The sequence below is a fragment of the Hyaena hyaena genome, unplaced genomic scaffold (genome assembly GCF_003009895.1).
Source record: "Hyaena hyaena isolate Hyena2069 unplaced genomic scaffold, ASM300989v1 scaffold_751, whole genome shotgun sequence".
Taxonomy (NCBI): Eukaryota; Metazoa; Chordata; class Mammalia; order Carnivora; family Hyaenidae; genus Hyaena; species Hyaena hyaena.
This window is the reverse complement of record NW_024081386.1, coordinates 849,204-872,439: the sequence shown is the minus strand read 5'-3', so window position 1 is coordinate 872,439 and position 23,236 is coordinate 849,204. Positions and strand designations below refer to the sequence as shown.

At 37.4% G+C, this 23,236-nt stretch overlaps 1 non-coding gene across 1 annotated transcript; it reads right to left on the bottom strand.

Annotated features, from left to right (window-relative positions):
- Positions 1 to 19,282: 19,282 nt before the first annotated feature.
- Positions 19,283 to 19,367, bottom strand: TRNAQ-UUG. Its single transcript has one exon. It is a non-coding gene; the product is annotated as a tRNA-Gln (tRNA).
- Between the last annotated feature and the right edge of the window lie 3,869 nt (positions 19,368 to 23,236).

Below are 23,236 nucleotides of genomic sequence, written 5' to 3'. Positions count from 1 at the left end.
AATTTTTTTGGGGGGAGGGTCTGTTGAGTTTAGTAAGTTCTTTATAGATTTTGGATATTAACCCTTTATCTGGTATGTCATTTGCAAATATCTTCTTTTATTCTTTCAGTTGCCTTTTAGTTTTGCTGATTGTTTCCTTTGCTGTGCAGAAGCTTTTTATCTTGATGAGGTGCCAATAGTTCATTTTTACTTTTGTTTCTCTTGCCTTTGGAGGTATGTCTTATAAGAAGTTGCTGTGGCCAAGATTACAGAGGTTTTTACCTGTTTTCTTCTCTAGGATTTTGATGGTTACATTTAGGTCCTTCCTCCATTTTGACTTTATTCTTGTGTGTGGTATAAAAAAGTGGTCCAGGTTCATTCTTCTGCATGTCACAGACCAGTTTTCCCAACACCATTTGTTGAAGAGACTGTCTTTTGTTCCATTGGATATTCTTTCCTGTTTCATCAAACATTTGTTGGCCATACATTTGTGGGTCTGTTTCTGGATTCTATATTCTTTTCCACTGATCTTTGTTTTTGTGCCAGTATCGTATTGTCTTGATGATTACAACTGTGGAAAAAGCTTCAAGTCCAGATTGATGCCTCTAGCTTTGGTTTTCTTTTTCAAGATTGTTTTGGTATTCAGGGTATTTTCTGGCTCCATATAAATTTTTGACTTACTTGTTCTAGCTCTCTGAAGATTTCTGGTGTTATTATCATAAGGATTGCATTGAATGTGTAGATTGCTTTGGGCAGTATAGTCATTTTAACAATATTTTTTCTTCCAACTCATGAGCATGGAATGTTTTTACACATCTTTGTATGTTATTCAGTTTCTTTCATAAGCTTTCTACCTAACTGTAGAAATATAGATCAGCATATAGATCTTTTACTTCTTTGGTTAGGTTTATTCCTAGGTGTTTTATGGATTTGTACATTTTAAATCCCGTTTTGTAAATGGCATTGATTCCTTGATTGCTCTTTCTGCTGCTTCATTATTGGTGAATAGAAATGCAACTGATTTCTGTATATTGATGGTGTATTCTGCAATTTTGCTGACTTTATGTATCAGCTCCAGCACATTTCTGGTGGAGTCTTTGTAGTTTTCCCCAAAGAGTATCATGTCATCTGCAAAGAGTGAAAGTTTAACTTCTTCTTTGCAGTTTTAGATGACTTTTATTTCCTTTTGTTGCCTGATTGCTGAGCCTAGGACTTCCTATACTGTGTTGAATAAGAGTGGTAAGAGTGGACATCTCTGTAATGTTCCTGACCTTAGGGGGAAAGTGCTCAGCTTTCTCCATTGAGGATGTTATTAGCTGAGAATGATAATGAGGTCTTTTGTACATAGTCTTTATGATGTTGAGGTATGTTCCTTCTATCTGTATTGCCTTGAGAGTTTTAATCAAGAAAGGATGCTGTATTTTGTCAAATTCCTTTTATGCATCTAATGAGAGGATAAAGTGCTTCTTATCCTTTCTTTTTTTTAATGTGATGTATCATGTTGAATGATTTGCAGTTATAGAACCATCCTTGCACCCCAGGAATAAATCCCACTTGATTGTGTTGAATAAGTCTTTTAATGTATTGTTGGGTTCAGTTTGCTCATATCTTGTTGAGAATTTTTTTAAATGTTTACTTATTTTGAGAGAGAGAGAGCATGAGCAGGAGAGGGGTAGAAAGAGAGTAAGACACAGAATCTGAAGGAGGCTCCAGCTTCTGAGCCTTCAGTACAGATCCCAACGTGGGGCTCGATCTCCTGGACCATGAGATCATGACCAGAGCCAAAGTGAGACACTTAACCAACTGAGTCACCCAGTCACTCTTCTTGTTGAGAATTTTTGAATCCATGTTATTCAGGGTAATTGCTCTGTAATTCTCCTTTTTAGTGGGGTCTTTGTCTGGTTTTGGAATCAAGGTAAAGCTGGCTACATAGTATGAGTTTGGAAGCTTTCCTCCTATTTCTATTTTTTGAAATGTTTTCGAAAAATAGGTGTTAACTCTTCTTTAAATATTTGGTAGAATTGGTGCCTGTGTGGTGCAGTCAATTAAGTGTCTGACTCTTGGTTTTGGCTCAGGTCGTAATCTCAGAGTTTGTGAGTTCTAGCCCCACATTGGGCTTTACACGGGTATAGAGCCTGCTTGGGATTCTGTCTCTTCTCTCTGCTCCTCCCTTGCTTGTGTTTTATCTCTCTCAAAATAAACTTAAAATTTTTTTTAAAATAAATGTTTTGTGTAATTCCCCTGGGAAGCCACCTGGCCCTGGAATCTTGTTAGGTGATTTTTGATTAATGATTCAATTTCTTTCCTGGCTATGGGTCTGTTCAAATTTTCTATTTCTTTTTCAGCTCCTTTAGGTGTATGTTTAGGTTGTGTATTTGAAACCCCTCTTCCTTCTTTAGGAAGGCATGGATTGTTATATTCTTCCCTCTTAAGACTGCCTTTGCATCCTAAAGGTTTTGGACTGTTGTTTTCATTTTCTTTTTCTTTTCTTTCTTTTCCTTTTTTTTTTTTTTTTTACAAATTGTTTATTGTCAAATTAGTTTCCACATAACACCCAGTGCTCATCCCCACAAGTGCCCTCCTCCTTGCCCATCCCTCCTCCCCCCCACATCCATCAGTCCTCAGTTTTCGTCAGCATTCAAGAGTCTCTCATGGTTTGCCTCTCTCCCTTTCCCCCACCATTTCCCCCCTTCTCCCCCTTGTTCCTCCGTTAAGTTCCTCCTAATCCTGCTGTACGTGCAAACATATGATATTTGTCCTTCTCTGCCTGACTTATTTCGCTCAGCATAACACCCTCAAGGTCCATCCATGTTGCTACACATGGCCAGATTTCATTGTTTCTCATTGCCATGTAGTATTCCATGGTATAGATAAACCACATCTTCTTGATCCATTTGTCCGTTGATGGACACTTAGGCTCTTTCCATGTTTTAGCTATTGTTGAGAGTGCTGCTATGAACATTGGGGTACATGTGCTCCTATGCCTCAGCATTTCTGTATCCCTTGGGTAAATTCCTAGCAGTGCTATTGCTGGGTCATAGGGGAGTTCTATTTTCACTGGCTTTCATATAATTTTTAATCTCCTCTTTAATTTCCTGGTTAACTCATTCATTCTTTAGTAGGATGTTCTTTAATCTCAAAATATTTGTGGTCTTTCCAAATTTTTTTCTTGTGCTTAATTTCAAGTTTCAAAGCATTGTGGTCTGAAAATATGCATGGTATCATACTGGTCTTTTTGTACTTGTTGAGGGCTGACTTGTTACACAGTATATGATCTATTCTGGAGAATGTTCTATGTGCACTAAAGAAGAATGTGGATTCTCCTTTAGGATGAAATGTTCTGAATATGTCTGTAAAGTCCATCTGGTCAAGTGTTGTCCTTCAAACCATTTTTTTCCTTGTATGTTTTCTAAAAACTTTTTTTAATGTTTTATTTTTGAGAGAGACAGAGCATGAGGGGGAAGGGCAGAGAGACAGGGGGGATACAGAATCCAAAGCAAGCTTCAAGCTCTGAGCTTACAGCACAGGGTGCGATGCAGGGCTCTGATTCACGAATGTGAGATCGTGACCTCAGCTGATGTTGGAAGTTTAACCGACTGAGGCACCCAGATGCCACAACCTTGCAGATTTTCTGCTTAGATGATCTATCCATTGCTATAAGTGGGGTGTTTAAGTCCCTTACTTTTGCATTATTATCCAGGAGTTTGTGATTTATATATTTGGGGATTTACAAGTTAGGGGCATAAATATGTATAATTGTTTGATCTTGGTAGATAGACTCCTTAATTCTGACATAATGCTACCCCAGCTTTCTTTTGACATCCGTTAGCATGATAGATGGCTCTCCATCTTAAATTATTTTGTTTTGTTTATTTCTCAGAGATAGGCACAGAGCATGAATGAGGGAGGGGCAGAGAGAGAGAGGGTGACACAGAATCTGAAGCAGGCTCCAGGCTCTGAGCTGTCAGCACAGAGTCCGATGTGGGGCTTGAACTCATTAACCATGAGATCATGACCTGAGCTGAAGTCTGATGCTTAACTGACTGAGCCACCCAGGCGCCCCTCCATCCTGTTACTTTCAATCTGCACATGTCTTTAGGTCTAAAAGACCCTGTACGCAGCATTATACATGGGTCTTATTATTTTTTGCTTGTTTCTTATTCATTCTGATAACTTATGTCTTTTGATTGGATCTTTTAGTCCATTTACATTTAGAGTGATTATTGCAAGATATAAATTTAGTCCCATTGTGTTGTCAAGGCAATTCTCAAGGGAATTGGTGTTTCTGGTGATGTTCTCTGGCCTTTTGTAGTTTTTGTTGGTTTTGGTCTTTTTTTGTTTTACTTTGTTTTGTTTTGTTCTTCTATACTTAAAGAGTCCCCCTTAAAGATTTTTGCCAGACTAGTTTACTGGTCACGAACTCCTTTAGTTTTTATTTGTTGGAGTAATTCTTTATCTCTCTTTCTATTCTGAATGACAGCTCTCCTGGAGAAAGAATTTTGGCTGCATATTTTTGTAACTTAGCACATTGAATATATACTGCCACTTTTCTGGCCTGCCAAGTTTCTGTGGACAGTTCTGTAAACTTGATATGTCTTCCCTTATAGGTTAAGGACTTTTTCCCCTGCTGCTCTCATGATATTTTCCTTGTCTTTGTATTTTGTGAATTTGACTGTGATATGCCTTAGTGATGGTCACTTTTTGAATCTAATGGAAGTTCTATGTGCTTCTTCGCTTTTGGCATTTCCCAGATTAGGAAAGTTTTCAGCTATAATTTGCTGATATAAACCTTCAGCCCCTTTTTATTTCTCTTCATATTCTGGAACTCCTCTGATATGAATGTTACTCCTCTTTCATAAGTTGTTGAATTCTCTAACGCTTGTATTGTGATCTTTTGCCTTTGTGTCCCTCTTTATTTCTGCCTCATTATCTTCCATAATTTTATCTTTTATATCACTGATGTGCTGCTCTGCTTCATCCATCCTTGCCATCATGACATTCATTTGTTTTTTTTAAATCTTTGCAGAAAGGGAGTATCTTGTGTCTTCCATGATTTTTCTTCACCCCCAAATAGTGTTCTTATAATTGTGGTCTTAAATTCTACTTGAGACATTTCACTTATATCTGTGTTGATTAAATTTCTGGCAGTCATTTCTTCCTGTTCTTTATTTTGGGGTGAATCCCTCCATCTTGTGATTTGGGAGGAAGAAAAAAAGAATAAAAAATAAAAATTAAAAAATTAAAAACAAAACAAATCAAACAAAAGAAGTTAGATCCTAAGTATGTTTCAGTGTGCTTTTTGAGAGAAGCTTGATAGAAAAGAAAAAAAAGAGAAAGGAAAAGTTAGCAAAATTTAAAACTTAAAAAAAATTTTTTTAAAATAGAGTAAAAAATAATAAAAAATTTGCTCTTTCTGAATCCAAGAAAAAAGAAAGAACCAAGAAAACAACTTTAGCAGAGAGGATGAACAAATGAAAGGCAAACAGAATGAAACCCAAATAACATTACATCCAGTTTCTTCTAGAACTGAAACTTTGAAGCAGACTAGAGTCTGTAGACCAAGCATGTGGAAGGGATTTGTGCTGGTTTTCTGGAGGATGTGCCTGGAAGGTGCAGGTGGGCAGGGCTTCTTGTAACAGCTCTGTTTTCTACTTGGTGGCACTGCTTAGCTCATTGGAGTTATTCTCTGTGTGCGTGCCTGGTGCACTACAGATGTAAAATGGATTCACCCAGCTCTCTTGTCTCTCCATGGGAATTTTGTGCCCTCACAGATAAGCAATCAAGCACTCCTACTTTGTTTAAGGCTTTGGAATGCTCCCTGCCTTAACCCTGTGTCTAAGCTGTCTGCTAAGTGGCACTTCTGTCTAGTAATATCTCTGATCTGGCTGTGTCTCAAAACCCCACACTCTAGGGGCTCCCTGCAGCCTGGACCCATGATGATTCTCTTGGGGGAGGTTCTCACTGAGTAGTGACCATGTGTCAGCTTGTCCCAGAAGCATTGGCATCATCATACAATGGCAGAGGCTCGGAGTTTTTGGTAAATCACAACATGCAGCCAGCACCAGGTTTTGCTGTACTCTGGCATCTTTGTTTCAATATCAGTAAACGTTGCAGCTCTCTGGGGTCTGCCAGGACTTTTGCACATGGGGAGGCCATATGGCTTCTACCAAATACACTCCAATCAGGGAGTTCCCTGGTTCTTCTCACCATGTGGCACACGACCTCGTCAGACCATGCTTCTTGTTCCTGGGGACTTGCCCTACTTTCTCACCAGAGCACTGCCAGGCACTGAGCTCTGAAACTTTGGACTTTGTGCTCTACTGTTCATAGGATCCAGGTGGTATTGATACCCTCTCCTTTTTCCCTGTCGATGGTTTTGGGTAACAGATTTCTGGTCAAGTCATCTCTGAGTGTTTTCAATCTTTCTCTATCTATAACTACTATCAGGGGCAATGCTTTTCTTGTGTGATCCCGATGTGGTGCACTCTCCCCTTTCTCTTTTTCTCTCTGTCCTCCATGAAAATGGGTCCCTACCCTCTGTGGCTTTTCCTTCCCTGAATTCACCTCTTCTCAACACTTACCTACTAAATTCTCTGGCTTAAATTATGCAGATTGCTGCATTAATCCTCAAATCGATTTCCTAGGTGTTCAAAATGGCTTGATGCAGATTTAGCTGCATTTCAGGGATGAAATAAGCTCATGGTCCCCATACTACTCTGCCATATTTCTCTTCTGCCTATTTCTTAACTGGATTATTTGTTTTTTGGGTGTTGGGTTTGATAAATTCTGTATAGATTTTGGACACTAACCGTTTATCATCAGGTATGTCATTTGCAAATATCTCCACCCATTCCATAGTCTGCCTTTTAATTGTGTTGATTGTTTCCTTCACTGTGCAGAAGTTTTTGTCTTGACAAAGCCCCAATAGTTTATTAGGAATATTATAAATATTAAACAATCTAATGTAAAGTGCTTCACACAACATATCCACATGGAAGATGTGTGCTGGTGGTTGTGATTCTAAAAGAATTGAAGCAAAAGTTCCCTGTGTAAAGGTGGATAGAATTATTAATCTGAGGTCAGAAACAATTCTGAAATAGCAACTAGTGATTACTGATTTTTGGTTTCTGCTCTCTTTTCCTCAGAAGGAATTTAAGCAAATCATTATGGGTTAGGACCATAAAATCAAGTTGCCTACTGCCTTTAAAAAAGTAGTGTTTTCTGGGTAACACTTCACTTTATTTCCTTCAGATGCCTACAGCTATTTTTTTTTAAATTTCTCATATTAGAGATAAAGAGAACATCATTCATAGCATGACATCTAAATACCCTTTAGGTCCCAGTATCCCCTGTGTCCAAAGACACTGATGTTTACTGTATTCTGCTTTGACCTTCACTTGGTGGTCCTTTTGGTTATTCCACTTTCTTCTCAGACTCACACCCACATACTTGACAAGATTTTTGAAACCTGGAATTATGTGTTGTTGACCAAATTGTTAGAAAAGTGCCCCAGCTATTTCTACTCCCTTTTCCTGTATCAATTCCAATTTCCTGTACTTCTGGCTGTTTCTTGGGAGCTTTTCTTGAATGAGATGATCTAAGACTATCCTAGGCTCTCCCAATACAGGAAAGAGATGTTTGAATAATTTGGCTGGTTGATCCTGAGTTTTTGCTCATGGTGGCATCAGTAACCTTTGCTATTATCAACAAATTGGGTTTATATTTTATATGCATCTTTTGTTAGTCTTTTATTACTTGATCTCCATTCCCTTCTCTTAGATCCAGGTTCAACATGTATCTGCTGTAGAAAAAATTCACTATCGTGGCTTCTCACCCAGGATAGATGGATGGCTGAAAACTAATTCCTGAAGTTGTCAAATGACTTTGTTTGGAGTAAAATCCATTTTTCCAAGGGACTGATATAATTTTTCAGATGATAAAATATAAAACCAGTGGATGGACCAGTTTGATTATACACAAATGACTTTGATATAAATTAGAGTTGAATATGGAGGGTGAGCATTCCATAATGTGGCAAAAAGGCCAACTTAGTAAATGTATCTCTTTTGGATCTTGAAGACTTACTGAGGGAAAGAATCTTCTCATGGAGAAAATGACAATAGACCATTTCATTGGAAGATATATTAAAGTTACATTATTTTTCTATATATTGAGGGAGGAAAGAAAATACTAGGAGGACCAAATCATTTTGCATTGTTTACCAAAAACACTTCCTAAAATGTTTTACTATGTCGTATTACTGTATAATTGTCTTCAGTGGATTGAGTTCAGACTCTAAAGCTAGGCCAAATTTTCCATTCAAGTCTCAAGTTCTTTTGATGTACAGTATGAATCCTTCCTTTGGGCTAGACTTGGCCACCTACTTCCCCCGAACCCATGATGCCTCTTTTCTCCGCGGAAATTTTGCTCATTTGTGTCTTCACAGTCTGTGGGACTCTTTCCCAAACTACCTCCAACTCATAGTGATTTCTTTCTTTTATGGGAGGTTGGGTTAAGGTAATTACCATGTGCTTTACACTTCCTTTACATGTGAGTTTGTTACCTGGGACTGCCAGTTACATTCTGTAGTTGTAAGCTCTTGGAGGACAAAGACTGGTTCTTTTCATCTTCGTATTCCCCATGGTACCTGATACATAATAATTCTCAACAAATACTTGTTTGATTACTAAGGCCTCTACTGCAATGAAAGAGAAGACCTCCTGTGCTTATGTGTATTACCCTCAGGTCACATTATCGTGGACCAAATTTCCCACAATTATACATTATAGCATGGTTTCCAAGAGCATTTCTCTGTGGTCCTGCTGTTATTTTGCAAAGCTATATTATCTCAACAAGAGTTGATCCAGTGATTCAGGCTATCATTTAAATACCCATTAAATGAACAGTGAAGTGTTCTGCTCACCTGTGATTGTATAGGTAACTATAAATATATGTGCAGCTCTGTAAATATCTCCACCAACGCTGCCTTTCATAATGGCTAATTATTACAAACATATGAAATGCAAATGCTATCTCTAGATGCTGTTCAAAGGACTCCTGCAGATACTATAATTCTATTAGAAATGTCAACTGTGATTTAATTTGTTCAAATTTATACTGCCTGAACAGATTCCTTTTGCAGCTACTTCCCCTTGTGATTCTAGCTTGCCCTCTGAGTTCCCAAAGATTTTACCTATGATTTTGATAACTGCTTTTGAACACTAGTTTTTCAGTAGCTGAGTTTCCTGAGCTTCCTATGACTGAGTTCGCATACATATTACATTCATTGCTTCTGAGTATTGGATCCAACCGCTAGTTATGTGACCTAAGAAAAATTTAACTTCTGTTTTCTGTAAAATAGCTTTAATACCAAATATACAGGGTTGCTGTGAGGATTAAGTGATGTAACATGTATAGTGCATGCTGCACTCACTCAATATATATTCTCTATTTTCTATTCCCATCTGGCCTATCTTTTAGCAAGTTGGCCTTGATATGCTAGACTTCAGCTTCATTCTCCCTTACTGTCATTTTGCTCCTGATCCTAGACCAAATAGCAGGGGCAGATGGGGACACTGGGCAAACATATCTAAAATGTGGTAAATCATGTCAAATATTGATTTAAAAAAAGTCCTGTGATGCTACAGATCAACAATATCATTTTGGAAAAGGTGTTTATCGTGGCTAGAGCATAGTAATTAAGAGGGAAGGAAGATATCAGGTGAGCCTGGAAAGTTAAACAAGAACTGGAGCTTGGCATATGGCAGGGGGTGGGTAATGTAAGAAATTGTGCTCCTCAAGATTGTGCCATTGATTTCTCTGTTGTCTTCCTTCTTTGGAGGATCAATCCTCTCCTTATATGTCACATTCCATATCTGTGATATATCAGTTGACTCAGACTTATTACAGGAGTCCAGAAATGCATTTCTACCTGCTTTATGTATATTCCAAGAATTAGACTCTTCACCATAAGCTCCTTCCCATCCTCCCAGGCACTGAGTCCCAACCTTGAATCTTCTATAAGAGTTTAACATCTATTTATCCAATAATTTTATTTTTGAGTTTCTACAGATATGCTAGAAATTTGCAAGGTGAAAGATAATAGTTGTTGCCATTATATAGCTTACATTTTGTGTGGAAAATAATTATTGAAAAGTCATACTTTTTGTTTTTTCCTCCACAGATTTTTTCTTTTTAACCATCCATTCTTACCTTGTTTGCTGCTTCTGCCTCATCTCTCCAGGCTTTAAGTTTTGCATGTTCTGTGACTTGGTATATGAATCTTTTCTCTGGCTCTTAAAATTACATTACTGGGGATGCCTGGGTGGCTCAGTCAGTTGAGGGTCTGACTTTGGCTCAGGTCATGATCTCACAGTTTGTGGGTTCGAGCCTCACGTCGGGCTCTGTGCTGACAGCTAGCTCAGAGCCTGCAGCCTGCTTCCGATTCTGTGTCTCCCTCTCTCTCTCTGACTCTCTCCTGCTCATGCTACCTCTCTCCCTCTCTGTCAGAAATAAATAAAACATTAAAAAAAACACTTACATTACTGGCTTGGATTTCTACTCTGAACTCCAGGTTGGTAAATCTGAGTTTCTCCTTGTCCCCTCTCCTTGGAAATTTTACAAATGCCTTGCTTATCATGCTTGTGGGGCTTGAAAAAGATGTCCACAAATGCTTTGACAGTTCCTTCCCATAAGAGAGAGTCTAAGTCCCTTTCCTTTAAAAGTGAACTGACCTTGAAAGTGACTCCCTTCTAATGAATATAATACAGTGGAAGTGTATGACTTCTGAGACTCGTTTAGAAAAACTAATAAGGTTAATAATAAACTTCTGCCTGGCTGCCTTTCTTAACACTCTTACCTTGGGAGTCCTCGGTTGACATGTAAGTGGCTACCCTGAAGCCACCGTATCATAGAGACTTTATGATGAGGTCAGACAAAAATAGAGATGCCTGAGGTTCCCTATCTTTTCTAGGTCCCAGCTGTTTAAGTCTTCCCAGCATCAACTGCCAGACACATGAGACAGCAAGCCTTCAGATGGTCCCAGCTTCCTGCCCTCAAGCCTTTGTAGCTAATGGCGAATGGGGAAGAGATGAGCTATTCCTCTTGAGCCCTTCCCAGACCACAGACTTGAGAGCAATATCGATATCCATGTGGTTGTTAATAAGCTACTCAAGGTGATGTGTTTTGCAGTTACTTTAACTTGGACAGTGTCCCTAATGAAAGTCCTAAGAGTCTTTTTCATACCTGTTTACTGTTCACTCTTTCTACCTCAATTAATACCAAGTTTATTGTCCCACATCCTCAGGTTAAACTTTTGTCAGTATCAATTTTTTTCTTTCTTGCCGGGAGCCACACCGGCCTTTCTGGATGGCAGTCACAGCAAGGAAATGGCAATGTTTGCACGGCTGCCATGAGAAATGAAGACTAGTATCTCCTTCTGCTACTACTGGCTCATGCTGGAAATGAGCCTGCTGGTATTGACCAGGCCTCTCAATATTCCATATCAGACCCATATTCTGAATACAGATACCTCATAAGGAAAAGCATATTCCTGCCTTTACAAAAGAGACTTTAGATGAAAGCTCTATGGGCGATTGTCAAAAGGCTCTTCCTATGGGCCTTGCAGATCCAAGACTTAAGGGGTTAAGAACACAAGAGTTACAATTGAGCCTGGCCCTGAGACAAAGAGCCTATTTCAGGGCAGAACATAAGTTACTACATATATCTTTGCTAATTGGTGAAGCATAGCAGTCCCTTCCTCAAGGCCTACATTCCACTAACACCCTCCTTTACACTGGCAACTGGGATGAGGATAGATAAGAGTAGCTAAAACATAAACCCAGGTGCAAAGACTGACAATTTAGGGCCCCCATGTTAGTTTCCACAAATAAACCAATTCAGAAACATTTATCTTCTTGAGGGCCAGACAGAATAACTCCTAGCTTATCTATATACAATTTAACTTGTATGTTATGCTGTTTTTCACTATGAACATTCTGTTAATTGATATCACAAAAGGCCTCCCATTGTAAGAAATTCCTTCCTATGACTTCATCTTGTTGCTGAACCTTAAAATAAAGATACCAAAACCGACAGGACAGAGATGCCTGCCTGTTGATCAGAAAGAATCTCGGGGCTCTCTCATTTTCTTTCTCTGACACCGTCCATCCTTCAGGGACCTCTGGACTTGTCGGAGCCAGTGTGGCCTCCGACACTTTCTCTCATGTGCATCTGGGCAGCCAGAATATTATATCCCCTCAACCTCCACAAAGAGCCAGATTTTGCTGTTTTCTTTTTACCACTCCCACTGTCACCAAGGCCTAATTTTATGTATGAACTATGGCCCTACTCTCTTTGGTAGATTTATTGAGCTAATTGCCCCAATTATTTATCCCTCCCTGTATCCGTGCCCTTCACATGTGACTTTGTAGCTGTTGTTACCTAGTGGTGGTCAAGATGTCCCTTCTCTTTGACAGTGAATTCAGCCACATGATTTCCTTTGATGAATTTGAGGCAAGAAGTCTTATTCATTTCTACTTGCTCTATTGCTTCTCTCTGATTGCTTTAAGTACAAACCTGGGTTGTGTTGCTGGAGAAGAAAGGCATGTGGCAGAGTGTCAAGTCACTCTAGTTACCTAAACTGAGTCCATTGTAGGTCAGCAAAGCGATATTGCCAACCTGCAGCTGAGCAGAGCCATGAATGAGTTCAGTTATGGTCAGCAACCTGTCCAACTGATCTACAAGTTCATGGGTATTTACTTACTGTTTTAAGCAAGTATGTTTTACAGTTGATTGTTATGTGACTTTTTGGTGACAAAAGATAAATTCAATTCTATAGGAATTGATGCTAAGAGTGAGGTGTTAAGACCAACAATATATCATTGGCTTCATCTCTGAAAATGGGCCAGAGGCTGGAAAAAATGTCAATGCTATAGGAAACTGGAAAAATTGGAGCCATTCTATATAATTGTGAAATACTTGGTAAAAGCAGTCTCCTGTGGTAGCTTAGAAGATGGAAAATGTAACTAATGATGTTTTGGGTTTGCACAAAGAGATCTCCAGGCAAAATTGAGAGTGTCAGCTGGCTTTTACTAGCTGTATAAGATTTGTTACTTTAAGGAAGAGATGAACTCTACAAAGAACTGGCTAAAGAATAGAATTTAAGGGAATTCAGTGCCTGGAATAGTGTTTGGCACTCAGTAGGTGCTCAAATATTTGTAGAGAGAATTATGTATTTATTATTTCAGTAAGTATTATTAGTAAGCAGTATAGAGCCCCATGGCAGTCTGTAACACAAAGGCAGTTATCTCCTTAACTGGCTCCCAGGGTTATTTGAATTAAAATAGAGCATGATTTCAACACCATCAAAACCTAGTGGTGTAGCTGGGTGCCTGGGTGGCTCAGTTGGTTAAGCGTCCAACTTCAGCTCAGGTCATGATCTCGCGGTTTGTGGGTTTGAGCCCCGCATCAGGCTCAGGCTCTGTGCCGACAGACAGCCTGGAGCCTGTTTCGGATTCTGTGTCTCCCTCTCTCTGACCCTCCCCTGCTCATGCTGTCTCTCTCTCTCTCTGTCTCAGAAATAAATAAAACACTAAAAAAAAATAATAATAATAAAACAAAAAAACAACAACCTAGTGGTGTAGGGATGCCTGGGTGGCTCAGTTGGTTAAGTTTCCAACTTCAGCTCAGGTCATGACCTGGCACTCTGAGTTTGGGCCCCATGTCAGGCTCTTTGCTGACAGCTCAAAACCTAGAACCTGCTTCGGATTCTGTGTCTCCCTTTCTCTCTGCCCTTCCCCCATTCTGCTCTGTCTCTGTCTCTCTAAAAAATAAACAAACATTAAAAAAACATAGTGGTGCCCTGACATGAACCTTTTATGTAGACTTTTCAGCTACTATGAGGTTAAGGCATGCTTCCTGAAGTCACTCACATAATGCTTCTTAGAAATCTATGTACATGGCATTTGCTGCTTCTATATTTCCATTTAAGTCCTATCTATCAGACATATCACCATGTCTGATTTATTTAATATCCTTCCAGGCAGGTATTGGAACCCAGAAATGAAAAGAGATCTCAAAATGATGCCTGACTAGCTCTCGGTATAAAAGAATCATTTTCTTCCATTGTCTGTGATTCACAGCCATGGATTTTCTGGCTAAACACTGACCAAGGGCTTGTTGCTTACACTGACTCCCAGGTTTCATTATAAATAGTGCTTTGCCTAGATTTTGGTTATTTCCTTTTTAGTATCTTCAATACTTCTCATTTTTTCTTTCCTTCTGTTTGTTTTTCTTCTTTGCCTTTCCAATTTACTAACATAATTTGGATTCTGTTGTGTCCAGCATGCTGCTTCCTTCCGAATGATTGAGGCCCCCTGTACTCTTGATGAGCCTGTCCTTTGTTGGAGGACAAGACATCATTAAGGAGCACTCGGCCCAGAACTGACCCCTAGGACTGACCCCTGCCAGCATCAGCTAATATGTCCCTCAGGTTGGTCGTAGTTCAACAGGAGACTCTTAGAGCTGTCCCTAGGACCACAAGATAACTGTGAAATAAGTATTTTCCCATTTTTCAAATACACATTTGTTTAGGGAAGAACAATCTTAACAAGCTTGGTCTCCAGGGATGTAGTTAGAAAACTGCTTATTGTGTGGATTTTGCATTTGGCAGAAAGCTTTTGCAAGTGAACCTACAGCTAGTGGAATCCCACCTGCTAAGCAGGCTTCCCAGTCTGCAAAAGAAACCCTCAGCTTCAAAGCACTTCCCCAGTTTATAAACTGTACTCTGGCACTTCCAATTGTGTCATCTATTCTGAAGCTTGCCTCAAAATATCCAGTTTTTCTATCCAGTAAAACCAAATATAAGCTCTGCTTGTCACCCTCTCAACAAATTTTCACTTCTCATGGGAACCAATCCTAGAGTCAGAGGTCAGTAGAGTCCCTGAATTTGAGGTGTTGAGGATATATCATCCAACTTCAACACAGAGAATTTCGCATTGCAAACAGTACAGCTCTCCCTTCCACACATCCACCATGGATGACTAGATGCCTGTCCCCAACACTGGTTTTGTTTTAAATCCAATCACTTCTTTCTCTGTCTCTAGTACTTTCTTTTGAAATCTCAAATGTAATACTTGCATATGGCAAAAAAAAATTCACTGCATAATGAAAAGTAAATGTCTCTCTGACCTCAGACCTTCAGCGCCTTCTTCAGAATCAAAATGGTCTTGCAGAAACTCCCAGAAACTTCACATGCATATACAAGCATGTTGCCTTATTTTAACAGAATAAATGAGAGAAGACTGTTTACGCCTTCTCTTCTGCACCTTTATCATTTTAAAGTCTTAACAATCTTTCCCTAATCAGTGCATTGGGGTGAACCTCCAGTTCAGTAATGGTTATCAAGTATTTCATTGTCTGCATGTAACCTACTTCATTTAACTGATGGGCAATTATATTGCTTTAGTCTTTTGCAACTAGAAAAATACAATAATAAAAATCCGTATACTTTTATATTTGCATGCATATGATACTATATAAGAAATCCTATCAGAAATTCCCACAGTTTATAAGTCACATGAATTTAACAGAAGGTTATAGCAATTAATACTTCCCCTCAAAATGCGTGAGACTACCAGGGTCCTCATAAGTTCAGTAACGCTGTATATTCTTAGACTTTTTATATTTGTCAAAATGATTGATGAAAATGGTATTTTGGCTTCAAAAATGATTAATCAGTTTCAATATGTCTCCTTATTTAAGATCGACTTTTAGCAACATTCAAAACTCAGTACAGAATTATAGTCACTGAATATTACATCCCAGGTACTATATGTTATGTACTGTATATATTACATCCCATAACTTATTTTATATCTAGAAGTTTATACCTTTTGATCCCCTTCACCCATTTTGTTCACCCTTCACCCTCACCTCTGGCAACCACCAATTTGTTCTCTCCCTTTCAGCTCAGTTTAGTTTCTTTATATTCCACATACAATTGAGATCATAAAGTATTGTCTTTCTCTCTGATACACTTAACATAATGTTTTCATGGTTCACTCATGTTGTCAGAACATTTCTTTTTTTAAGGCTTAATATTCCTGTGGGTGTGTGTGTGGGTGTGTGTATCACAATTTCTTCATCAGTGGACTCTTGTTGCTTTCATGCCTTGGGTATTTTAAGTAATGCTTCAATGAACACGGAGGTGCAAAAATTTTTTTGGGTTAGTGTTTTGTTTCCTTTAAATAAATACCCAGAAGTGAAATTGCTAGATTATATGGTAATTTTGTCTTTACTTTTGTGTGGAATCTCTATACTCTTTTCCATAATGACTGTACCAGTTTATACTCTCATCAGCCTTGCAAAAGAATTTCCTTTTCTCTACAGCCTTATCAACAGTTATTATTTTGTGTCCTTTTGATAAAAGCCATTTTAACAGGTATGAGGTGATATTTCACTTGGTTTTGATTTGCATTTCCCTGATAATTAGTGATGTTGAAAGCCTTTTCATGTGCTTCTTGGCCATCTGTGTATCTTCATTGGAAAAATGTTTATTCATTTCATTTGCCTAGTTTTTAATTAGATTTTTTTTTTGCCTTTGAGTTGTATGAGTTCTTTATATATTTTAGGTATTGATCTCTTATCAGAAATGTGATTTGCAAATGCTTTCTCTGATTTGGTAGGTTGACGTTCCATTTTGCTGTTGATTTCTATGCAGAAGCTTTTTAAAAGTTTGATATTGCCTTGTTTATTTTCATATTTCTTGTCTTTCCTTTGGTCATAGATTAAAAAAAATCATTGGCCAGCTTGATGTCAGGAAGCTTACTGCCTGTTTTCTTCTTTCAGTTCTATAGTTTCAGATCTTAGTTCAAGTCTTCAATCCATTTTGAGTTGGTTTCTGTGTGTGGTATTAGAAAGTGATCCAGTTTCTTTCTTTTGCATGTGCTGTTCAGTTTTCTCAGCAATATTTATTGAAGAGACTGTCCTTTCTCCATTTTACATTCTTAGCTGCCTTGTAAATTAATTGATCACATATATGTAGATTTATTTCTAGGTTATTTTGTTCTATAGATCAAAATGTCTTTTTATGCCAATACCATACTGTTTCAATTAGTGTAGTTTTGTAGTTTAGTTTGAAATCAGGAAATACGCTATCGAGATTTTGTTCTCTCTCAGTATTGCTTTGGTGATTGAGCTCTTTTGTGGCTCCATACGAATTTTAGGGTTGGTTGTTCTGTCTGTGAAAAATGCCATTGGGATATTAATAGGGATTACATTGAATCTGTAGATTGCTTTGGGTACTGTGGACATTTTAACAAAATTAATTCTTACCCATTAGCGTGGGATATCTTTCCATTTTATTTGTATTCTTTTTAACTTTTTTTCACTGAGGTTTTATCGTTTTCAGTGTACAGGTCTTATACTTCCTTGGCTAAATTTATTTCCTAGCTATTTCATTCTTTTGATGCAAGAGATGGCCTTGTTTTCTACATTTCTCAATGATGGTTGGTTCTTAGTGGGTAGAAAAGCAACTGATTTTTGATTACTGATTTTGTATTTTGCAACTTTATTAAATTTGTTTATTAGAGCAAGTTTCTGGTGGAGGTTTCAGGGTTTTCTAATATAATATTATTTCTATCACTGAAAATAGTAGCAGTTGTACTTGTTACTCTCTAATTTGGATGCCTTTCTTATTCTTGCCTAATTGCTCTGGCTGAGACTTTTAGTACTCTGTTGAATAAAAGTGACAAAAGTGGGTATCCTTGTCTTCTTCCTGATATTGGAGGAAAATCTTTCAGCTTTTCACCATTGAATATGATATTAACTGCAGGTTTGTCATATAAGACCTTTATTATGTTGAAGTACATTCCTTCCATACCCACTTTGTTGAATTGTGTGTTTTTTTAAAACCAGAAGTGAATGTTGAATTTTGTCAAACGCTTTTTCTGCATCTATTGAAATGACCATGGGCTTTTCATCCTTCATTTTGTTGATGTGGTGTATCACACTGATTTTGGGTATATTGAACCATCATTGCATCCCTGGAATAAATTCCGCTTGATCATGGTGCATGATTCTTTGAATGTATTGTTGAATTTGGTCTGTTAAAATTTTGTTGGGAATTTTTACATGAGTTAATCAGGGATATTGGCCTATATATTTTATTGTTGTGGTGGTGGCATTGCGGTTTCATTTTGGTATCAGAATAATGACTGATAAAATGAGTTTGGAAGCGTTTCTTCTCCCCCTCCAGAATAGTTTAAGAAGGATTAGTATTAATTCCTATTTTTTGGTAGAATTCATCAGTGAAGCTGTCTGGTCCTGGACTTTTGTGTGTTGGGAGTTTTGTTTTTAAATTACCAATTAAATCTTCTAATAATTTGTATGTTCAGATGTTTTTATTCAAGACTCAATCTTGGTAGGTTATGTTTCTGGGAATTCATTCATTTCTTCTAGGATTTCAAGTTTGGCATATAATTGTTCATAGTAGTCTGTTAGGATCTTTTGTATTCCTGTGGTATCAGTTTTACATAATGTCTATCTTTCATTTCTCATTTAGTCTTCTTTTTTACTTTTCTTTTTTTTCTTAAGTTTATCTATTTTGAGAGAGAGCAGGGGGTGGCAGGGGGGGATGGAATGAGAGAGAGAGAGAGAGAGAGAGAGAGAGAGAGAGAATGAGTTCTAAGCAGGCTCTGCATTGTTTGCACAGAGCTGAGCAAAAATCGAGTCAGACACTCAACTGACTGAGTCACCCAAGGGCCCCTCTTTTTCTTTTTCTTTTTCCTTTTCTTTCCTTTCCTTCTTTTTTTTGGCAAGTCTACCTAAAGTTTGTCCATTTTCATTTCAAAAATCCACATTTTAGTTTTACTAATCTTTTCTATTGTTTTTAAGTCTCTATTTTTATTATGATCTTATTTCTTTCCTTCTATTAATTTTGGGTTTGGTTTATTCTATTTCTAGTTCCCTGAAGTGTGAAGTTAGGTTGTTTATTTGAGATTTTTTGATTGTTGGTAGGTAGGCATTTATCACTATGAATATCCCTCTTAGGATTGTTTTTGCTGTATCTTATGTTTCAGTGCCTTGCATTTTCATTTACATTTGCCTCATAGTACTTTTTTCTTTTAATTTCTTCTTTGACCCATGAATTGGTAAGTAGGTTTTTTTTTTTTTTTTTTGAAATGTTTTTTTTTATTTGTGTGTGTGTGTGAGAGAGAGAGAGAGAGAACAGGGGAGGATCAGAGATAGAGGGAGATACAGAATCTGAAGCAGGCTCCAGGCTCTGAGCTAGTTGTCAGCACAGAGCCTGACGTGGGGCTCGAACCCACGAACTGTGAGATCATGACCTGAGCCAAAGTCAGACGCTTAACCGACTGAGCCACCCAGGCACCCCAAGAAGTAGGCTGTTTTTAATCTCTACATACTTCTGAATTTTCCAATTTTCTTCTTATAATTGATTTCTAGTTTCATACCATTTATGGTCAGAAAAGATGCTTGCTTCAGTTTCAGTCTTTTTAAATTTACTAAGATTTATTTCATGGTCTAACATATAATTTATCCTGGAAAATGTTCCACATGCACTTCAGAAGAATGCTTATTCTATTGCTTTTGTATGAAATATTCTGTATATTTCTGTTAAGTCCATTTGGTCTAACCTATACTTAAGGCCAAGTTTTTCTTTCTTATTTCCTGTGTGGATAGTCTATCCATTAGATGAAAGTGAGGGTATTAAAGTCTCATACTGTTACTGTATTGCCATCTATTTCTCCATTTACGTATGTTAATATTTGCTTTATGTATTGAGCTGAGCCCTAAGTCCCATTTCCTGAAATTGGCTCTGTAGATATACCTCCGCGCGCACGCACACACACACACTCCCCAAAGAAAGACAAAGCAGCAACCACAAACACCACAAAACATGCACAAAATTATTAATTATAGAATTTTTATAATTGCAAGGGATTGATATATGTCCATCAGAAGGACTGGTTGAATAAATGACTGTACATAAATATGATTGAATAGTGTATAAAAAGAATGACTTAAAATTCTAAATTATTTTACTTAGTGAAAACAGCAAGGTTCTCATTTTTTCTATAAGAAGGAAAAAATAGGAGGACATATTTATAGGAAAGATAAATGAGAAATGAATGAACACATTTACCTTCAAAGGATATGGAAAATAGAGTAGAAGGGTTGGTGCCGACTTGAGAGTACCATTTTAAGTGGTTTTGGCTTTTAAACCATGCAAAGCTTGTTTGTTTATAAAGTTTATTTAGAGAAGGGGCAGAGCGGGGGAATGCAAGTGGGGGAGGGAAGAGAGAATCCCAGGAAGACTCTTCGCTAGAAGTCTAGTGTGGGGCTCAAACTTCTGAATCACAAAATCATGTCCTGAGCTGTGTTCGGATGCTTACCTGACTGAACCACCCAGGTGCCTCATGTTTATATATTTTAAAATAAAGTTAAACGGGAAGGAAAGCAAACCCTACAATTCAACCAAAGTAAAACCAGTAAACCTAAATTTATACCAAATAGATAATGTGGCCACTGAGAGAAAAGAGTGAATTTAAGTGATTTTTGAATCCAGTACTATGGTTGTACATCACTCATGGCAAATATCCTAAAAACAAAAGAAACAAAAAGAATTGCATAGAAATCTTAAATTCACTTGCTAGGTTTATTATTAGGAGTAATGTGAATAGTAATACTATATTAATGCTAATAGAACTTTTAGCAGTAGGCTATATTATGGGATTAAGCAAATAAACAAATAGACTAGTGTTATTATGAACCAAGATTTTTAGGGGAAAAAGATATTAAAATGAAATAAAAGTAGTTAAAACTCCTTTTAGGGATAAATTTAATTAGAAATATAAATACAAATCATAATTTTCAAATGTATTTTCCCTTATTCTGTCCGCTGAAAAAGCTTGAAAGCAAAAGTACCTAATAGTGATAAGAGAATCAGCATGCAAATCTTATATCTAATACTGTTTCCTACTAAAAGAAAAACTGAGCTCCTTGAAAATTTGACTGATTTCAGGTTGCTCTAGTTATCTACTGCTGTGCAGTAAACTACCCCAGACCTTGGTGGCTTATAAAACAACAGCATCAATATTGCTCATGAATCTGCAATTCAAGCAGAACTGAGCAGAGGCAGGTTATCTCTGATCCATTCTGTTGGCTAGGGAAGCTCATAGCCTGGAAGCTAGACTCACATGAGGGCTCCCTTGCATGTCTGGCAGGTGATGCTAGGAATACCCAAATAACTGGGGGAGAGAAGAGCCGAGGGTTCTTGTACCTATTTTCATCTCCATGTAATCTCTGCACCTTGGTGGCTTCCGGATAACTAGAATTCTTACGTGTTAGCTCAGGTCTCCCAAGGAATAAGTCTCAAAAAAGAGAAAGCCAGGAATAAATTATGTAGCTTCTTTTATGACTAAGTCTTGCTAGTATCATTTCTGTTTCATTCTATCTGTTAGAAGCGAGTCATTAAGGCCAGTTCATGTTCAAGTGGAAGGAAGCTCAAATTTGCTTTTTAGTGGGTAGAATTTATGGAGATGTTGTAAAACTACTGCATAGATCATCAGGGAAATACAATGTGAGTTGGGCCCTCTGCTTATGCTAAAAATTAAGGGAGTACTCAAAGGCTAATGAAAATCTGTCAACAGGGCACAAGAGCTTGCTTAAGCATGTATTTACCAAATTTGTGGCAATTTAAGCATCATAGTGAAAAAATGAGTATAATTAATTGTAACATTTGAGTAAAAATCTGAGCCTATAGTGATATTCAAAACTTGGAGGAGAGAAAGCAAAAAGCCACTTCCTTTTACATAAATGCTAGATAACACACATAGAAATGATAGAATCTGATGATGACTATTTAGAAAACTCTAGTGTAATTAATAACTGGTTCTGGCAAGTGACAAATATGTTAGTTTAAACCATTAGATAAAAGTTAGTTGGGAAACAGTATTAATACATTGTGCCAAACAATGAATTACTTACTGTTTGTAAAGGAGGGAAATTTATCTTAACAGAGAGAGATCTGGTTATTGTTGTTTTAACCAAATAATCAAATTTGGCATTAGTAATGCTTGGCCATGTTGATATCCTAAGATCTTTTAAGGCTCATGCTGTTATCCGATAAAAGGTAGGGAATATCCCCAATGACCGATTCTTCCAATGATCTGGATTTTTTATAAAGGTACATGTGAGCCACAAAAAAAAGGAGGGGGCTGTTATTTAATCCATTAAAAGTGATCAAAGGACCTAAAAAGCAAGTGGAATGTATTAACTTTGATAGGATCCTGATTCAGTAACATAGATAGCATGACAGGCAAGAAGAGAGGGAAATAAATAGCCATAATAGACATTTTGGAACAACTGGGGATATTTGCATATGGACCAAAAACACATGCCTAAAATCATGTTTGAAAGCAATATATTTGACTGAACTATGTATATAGTTATAGCTATTATAGTTATAGCTATATATACCTATATATATCTATCTAGATATATCTATCAATCTATATATAACTATATCTAGATATAGACATATAGCTAATTATGTGATTTTTTTTTTCCCCCCAAGTAGGTACTAAAGTTTTTCCTCAAAGAACAACAATCACTTTTGAGCAATACTTCATTATTGAAATTAATGTGGTAGCCAACCACTAGGGTGATGATTTTGGATATAATTATGTATAACTATTTAACTAAAAATCTATGTGCATACATACACATGCACATAAAATAGCTAGAGTAATTTTTAAAAATTTTGTGAAATTCATTAGTTACACTATCTAGTCCTAGAGATTAATAAAAAAAAAAAAAAGGAATGGCAACCAATTACTGTCAGGATGAAGGAAGGTTATGGGGCTCGGGCCATGTGAGATCATCTGTCCTTCTATTCACTGCACTGATTCCTTTAGAGAAACCCTGTCCCTGAGTTCCTGTATCTCAAGTAATAAAAGAAATCCCAAAAGGCACAAGATAAAAAGTTGAAATTTAACACAGGTGTCCATGTCCAATAAGTGAGCTCAAACACAAAGCAGAATGAGACCCAACTGACTGCTTCTTAATCTCCTCAGATTTCAGAAACTGGATCTGCTTGAGAGGAAATCCAATTTTGTCCTTGGAAATAATCTTTATTTTAATATACTTGTATCAATAGTTGTCTCTATGACTGTCTTGCTGACTTTTAAGTTGTTGCATTCTATTGACCTTCTAAAATATTGTAAGTGTTTTTAGT